A 6715-nucleotide genomic window follows, 5' to 3' on the forward strand; every position below is an offset into this window, starting at 1 on the left:
TGGAAATAATTTATTTCCAACAATCATTTGTCTTCATTTCATTGCGTATGTCTTGACCGCAGGTCTTCCACTCTTTTATGGGTTTTTGTTTGTTTGTTTGTTTTTTTGGGGGGGGGGTCCAAATCAGATTTCAACTTTCATTTGTTGCCATGCACATATTTCGTCCAATGCCGTTCAGCACACACACACACACACCAGTGAATTTGCTGGTTCTTCTTTTAGCCAATTACCTGTAGATTGAAGATTGACCTCCGAGAAGCCAGTCCACAGGCCCTTTGACAAGTGAGTTTATCCAATCTGTTTTTGTAATTTCAGAGTAGTTTTATGGATAAGTGTGCAACGTTGCCTACACTGACACATAGGAGCTTTTGCATTAGCATCTCTGGTGAATATGATGGTTGTTTTTGCTTTATTTGAAGTTTTCATATTGATAAAAATTGATAATGACGTACTATATTGTACTACAGAGATTTGGAGTTCTTAAGGCGATGCATTGGAAGATAAAGGTAACAGTTTTTGTTTCTTTTGGTAATATCCTTAAATATAAGAAATGATCCTTTTTAATGCCACACATTGCCCTCTTTCGTATCGATGTGTGTGGGTGAGAGTGCTTGGAAGGGAGATTATCCAGACAATCGTCTGTGAATCTGCATGGGGTTTAAGAACAGTTTTCGTGTTTCGCAATGCTCTGAAAGTACTCATAGTTCTATCTTTTTTTTTTTTTTTTTTTTTTGAGGAGGGGGGGATTATACTGTGACGTTATGGTGTTATTAAGAGGTCATTAGATCATAAATACCCACTGAAGGCCCAGGTCCAAAACTCACAGTCTGACACTGTTTTTTAATTTTATTTTATTTATTTATTTATTTTTAAATCAATAGTAATTTTAGAAAAGGGAACTCCTTTCACATAAAGCTAAAGCATATTGTTGGTGTTACTATGTCAAGCTCCACAAACTATGTTGGTAACAGGGTGTTGTACCTTGCTGTTGCTGTTTATAGTCCGTAGCCTAATTCTTCTCATAAATGTACGCTAAGTACTTAACTCATGACCTTGCTATGTTAAATGAGCTGGGTTATTATTGATAATCACTTAAGGAGTTTAACAGTGGCTCAGAATTAATATGCACATAATACGTTCAATTTCGGGATGGCTGGTGTTGCATAGAAAATGCATGATAGTGCGGTACCACTGATTGAACATACCGTGAGTGAGTTACAGAAATGTTTGTCCTTGCTTGAAGCAAAATATTCCTCTAATGCCTTTTTTTTGACCTGCCTAATCTTGTGGCTTCTCCTTGTATTACAGTCCACCAGCTGCTGCTTCCACCACACCACAGATCATGCCAGTCCTCTCTCATGTCAAACAGATTTATTTCCTAGTGATAGCAGTAGTAGTAGTGGTAACATTGAGCAGTCTACCAACTGTCCAACGATATTGCTTTGATAGAGTCAGCTCTGTGCACATCCGACACACTTTGTATGATTGAGAGGGGCACATGGCTTGTATCGCTTCAGTCTTCCCCTCGCTGTTTGTAAACACTTTTTTTTTCCCCAGTCATGTCTTTATGTAATGTAAAACAATTTGGCACATTTTGGTCACAACCCTGCCTACGTAGATAAGTTCAATGTAAAAATGAATCATGTTGCATTTCCTTGTGAAAAAATAGCTCCAAAAAAGAGCTTTCCTGGCTGTTTGGTTTCTCTCAAGAGTTTGTCATTGCTCTATATGCTCTATCATAGCTGTTTGGGGTGTAACAAAAAAATCGATTTGAATCAGAAAATCAGCCTGACGATTTTCCTCCAGTGGTGAAAGCACTGCGGCTGCCCTCCAACTCAGCTCCGGCGGAGCATTGCCTGCGGCCACACTCCGGACCTGCTCTGGTGACCCAAGTCCTACGGCCGCCGCGCAAGCCTGCTCTGGTAGCGTAAGCCCTGCGGCCACCTCCCGAACCAGCTCTTGTGACGCAAGCTCTGCAGCTGCCCTCCGATCATGCTTCGGCAGCGCAAGCCCGACGGCCACCCTCTGATCCTCTTCCAACGGAGCAAGCTCTGCAGATGTTTTCTGACTCTGCTACAGAAGTACAAGCCCAGCATCCGCCCGCTAACTCTGATTGAGCACTCATTTGAGGACCGCGGCAGAGTTATGCGCGGTCTCTCGTTATTTTTTTTTTCCTTGCTTATAAATTGTCTGTTTTAAAGCATTGGTACTGACAATAAAGATAATTCTAGAGCAGGGGTAGACAATCCTAGTCCTCAAGGGCCGCTACCCTGCACGTTTTCCATCTCTCCCTGTTGCAACACACCTGATTCTATTGATCAGATCATCAGCAAGCTCTACGGAAGCCTGATATTGAACTTGTTCATTTGAATCAGGTGTGTTGCAACAGGGGGAGTTGGAAAACCTGCAGGATCGCGGCCCTCCAGGACTGGGATTGCCCACCTCTGTTCGAGAGTAATTTAAAAAACTTTTTTTTTCATTTATTTCAAACATTTTTATTCAACAGCACAACATGTAGAACAATAGAAAATAACACAGTGAAGTCCGAAAAATGGGTTCCTCAGGAAAAGCGAATATGCATTGAAATGAAAATATAATTTTAAGTTATGATCTTGCAAATGGAATTGAAATTATTGTTACAGTACTTCCAAATGTGCATGATCAAAAGATGACACGGTTTGATTGCTGCCAGCTACTTTTGCCGCATTCGAGGAAGGCGAAAGTCAGACATGTGAAGTAGAACGCCCTTCTGAACTTGGAGGTCCAAGTCGCAAAGTCGGGAAAAAAAAGACCTAACCCAAAGACGACTTCATGGAGCAGCTTCAATCTGACGTCACTCGACAATGGCGACCACGATGAAGACACAGACCGTAAATGGCAAAACATAATTTACAAGATTATACAAATACTGTATATTGATCTTTCTTTCTTGATTATTAGATTAATGAAGCTTTTCAAAATAACTTTATATGGAATACAACGTGATTTGTACTGACTCAGTGAAGGCATGCCGCTATCGCTATGCATGAAGTTTTTAGGTCAAAATAAATGAAATGCTTTGAAGATACTTCTTTATTTATATAAATTAAGGAGCTTTGAAGATAAGATACTTCTTTATTTATATAAATGAAGGAAGTTATGAAGGTTTGCTGGAGGTCAAGATTTGTCGTGATGAACGAGAACAACAAACACTTTCCCAGAATCAGCCTCTTTGTTGTTTACATTGGCCTCGAATGCTTTGGGGTCAGAACTGGGACAGCACACAAGAACGCGCACACACACACACACACACACACACACACACACACACACACACACACACGGGAAATGGGTGACAAAATACAATGTCTAATGATGAATAAGTATTGACTTGAAAAATAAGCGTTGACTTAAATGCACACATAACACTAGAATAAACCCAGTCACTGTTGGCTCTGTTTCAGCTTGTTGGAGACGGGCGGGGAAGGAGCGTTTGTCAAATGGGGTGGTCTGGTTAGCTCTTTGATTGACAGCAAACAGCCCAGTTCCCTTACAAATAGAGGAAAGGTTGTTTCATAAGTCTGTTACTTTACAATATGTTTGGAACTGTCAAGTTTAGCAAGATACAATAGGTTTCACTTGAAAGGTGAAATCTTCAAGTTTTCTGTCAGACTATTTTTACTTTTTGTATTAAATGTGGTTTGCATTGATTTCATTTACTGATAATGCTGTTCTCCACAAAGAGAAGGCATTTTGTGTTTAAGAGTTTGATAAGAATGGGTCATGCAGACAAGTTGAATGCGGATTGTTTTTCCTGGTGTTTTCCTGGCTTTGTAGGTGCACTTTTGTTCTTGTAAATAAATATTTTTGTAATGGAGTTGTGTTTGGTGTCTATGTTTGTGGGATCCGATCACTATTCGGTTTGTTCCTGAACTGTGACACCTATGTTGAAACCTCACCTTGGGCTGTCCTGTGTGGTTTGTGTATGACCTACACTCACACATGAATGGTCTTTCGGCATGGACTACCCCGCATCTCTCCCTAGGTCGGGGGTCGGCAATCTGTGACTCGAGAGCTGCATGCGGCTCTTTAGCGCCACCCTAGTGGCTCCCCGGAGCTTTTAAAAAAATGTTTGAAAATGAAAAAATGATGGGGGAGGGAAATATATTTTTTGTTTCAATATGCTTTCTCTAGGAGGACAAACATGACACAAACATTCTTAACATTTTCCAATGCTGTAAAAATGTGTCGAATAAATATTACATTTCAACATTTCTGTCAACAGAGATATGCGTCATAGCCTGCGACACACGTTTCTATTAGCAGGACGGGATTTCAGGCAAATGGCTGTTGTAAAAAAAACAAACCAAAAAAAAAAACGTGTTTCATGTACAATTCATTGAGGATACTGGCAAAGAATGGGAATCTGAAGGGCCGAGAGATAGAGGTAAGATCGGGCCGCCCGAGCCCGAGCCCGACCCGAAATTCGGGGTCGGGTCGGGCCTTAAAATGTCAATCATTGCCTCGGGTTCGGGTCGGGTCGGGCTTCTCTCTCGCTGATTTTTTTTTTTTTTCCGAGGCCGTCAATAGTTTTGGCTGCGAGAGACCGTGGTTCGCACAACAACAGAAGTCGCCTCGTCACATCACGTAGTGTACTAAACTCTTGCAATGACAATTCAAAGAACTCCTTCCTGTCTCTGTCTATGATCCACCCATCATTATTCTTTTTTGTCTCTCTGCCTCTCTCTCTTATTTCTTAAGGACGTACTGCTGCGGTGATTTACGGCCCATTTTTCAACCCGTCAAAATGACGGACAGCCTTAAATTTTCCCCGTCCATTCTTAAAAAAAATCCGTCAAATGATAGAAAATTGTCGGTTAATGTAACCTCTTCAGAAACAGAAATATAAAAGATGTTAATGTTTATACAGTCTTGTTTAACTTAGATTTCGTTACAAAAGGCAGGCTTTGTTGTCAGAAATCACCCCTCCTCCTCCCGAGTCCTCACAAATAAAATATGAAATGTCGGGTTTGCTTCGGGCTCGGGCCTGCAAATCAAGCTAAGTGATCGGGCTTGGGGCGGGTCGGGCTTAAATACCCTCGGGCCGGTTCGGGTCGGGCTCGGTTTTTTCGGACCGATCTTATCTCTACCGAGAGAAGCATTTTAAAATGGTACACGTGAGCTACGATAGTTAACACGCCGCAAAAGTGCGTCCCATGCCTCATCGTCAGGTCTCAACGAAGACAGGCAGTGATTTTCACAAACTCTTGTGTCTACTTTATTTTTCTGTTTCATTCATCTTCGGGGCCGTTGTGGATGTTGCTCACTACGCCATGCATGTGTAAGTGTATGCGTATGTGCGCGTGTGTAGTAACGATCTTGATTTTCGATCAAAAAAGGTTGGGCACCCATGCTCTACAGGATGCACTGCAAAGAAAAAAAACATTTCATCATGAAGGCTCATTGCGCATTTGTAGCCCAACATTTCAACATTTTGGGTTGGGCTCCAGCCAGCTGAGAGGAGAACAAGCAGTATAGAAAAGGATGGCTGAAGTTCATAAGTTCATCGAGTGTATTTCCCCTCCTTTTTGCATGATTATGTCAGCTGTGTTAATTTTGATGGTGAGCCACCATATGACCTACAGTTTACTTTCAGAGACATGACCTGTATCTTGGCTCTTAGAATGCCTTTTCTGAATGAAGCGAAATAACATTCAACAATTGTACCCCTAAAGTAAAGAACACATTAGATTTTTCTCAATTTCATAATATAAAGTCAATGTTCGAAAGTTAAAATATGTGGGAGGGGGTGGGGGGCGGGGGGACACAAAAGGATGAGGGAGACATGATGGATTAATGGAAAGAACTAAGGGTAAATGTTTGTGAAATGTGAAAATAGGACAATGAAATGAGAAAAAAATAGAAGAGCTGTGAGCTTAGGGTGGGAACATATTTTACTGGCAGTCCACACCACATTCACTAGGGAAGTAGACACGGAAGAAGCTGTGGAACAATGGAGGGAGGGAGATACTGTGCACAGAAAAGAATTCTGAAAATGTCAGCAGAGCAGCAAAATATAGATGATGTGGGAGCTGGTGGGGGGGGGGGGTAGAGGAACACTGACGTAAAAAACTAGTGTGGGTTCTGCAGAGAAGAGAATACTTATGAGAAATGAAATAATGGAAAGTGGGTGGTTCCTTTTAAAAAGTAAAACTTTTGGATTATGAGCCTGTTTTTATTTTCCCACCCTCACCACCCATGTCAAATGATGAATTTACTATGGCTTATCACATTTTTCAGTCCATTTTGACAGATTGCACTCAATCCTGATTACCGCCAGACATGTTCAATCAAGAAATCTTCTAAATAGAACGTGTCTGACGAAATGAAGTCGGCCAGTGAATCGTCTGCACAGATTACCCCAACAGCACAGCGACAAATCACCCATGGTTGCACAAAGGAACCCAGTATGACATTTAAAGAACTGCTGGCCTCCCTAGCCTCAGTTAAGGTGTGTTCATGATTCAATGAGGAAGGAACTGGGCAAAAATGGCATCCATGGCAGAGTTCCACAGTGGAAACCACTGCTGAACAAAAAGAAAATTAATGATCGCTTACTTTGAAAAACACATCAGAATGATTTTTAATTTTGACTTTTAACTTTTTTGAAGGTATGTGTCTGGTTGTGTATCTGGCCTAAATGTTAGAAAGGAGCGGCTTTGTTACTTCAGGACCT

At 41.4% G+C, this 6715-nt stretch overlaps 1 long non-coding RNA gene across 1 annotated transcript; it reads left to right on the forward strand.

Annotated features, from left to right (window-relative positions):
- Positions 1 to 252: 252 nt before the first annotated feature.
- LOC109529561 (uncharacterized) lies at positions 253 to 1603 on the forward strand. The gene is made up of 3 exons (XR_002170862.1): positions 253 to 282; positions 468 to 506; positions 1309 to 1603. It is a non-coding gene; the product is annotated as an uncharacterized LOC109529561 (long non-coding RNA).
- Positions 1604 to 6715: the final 5112 nt, after the last annotated feature.

The sequence above is a fragment of the Hippocampus comes genome, unplaced genomic scaffold (assembly GCF_001891065.2).
Source record: "Hippocampus comes isolate QL1 unplaced genomic scaffold, H_comes_QL1_v1.1 scaffold169, whole genome shotgun sequence".
NCBI lineage: Eukaryota > Metazoa > Chordata > Actinopteri > Syngnathiformes > Syngnathidae > Hippocampus > Hippocampus comes.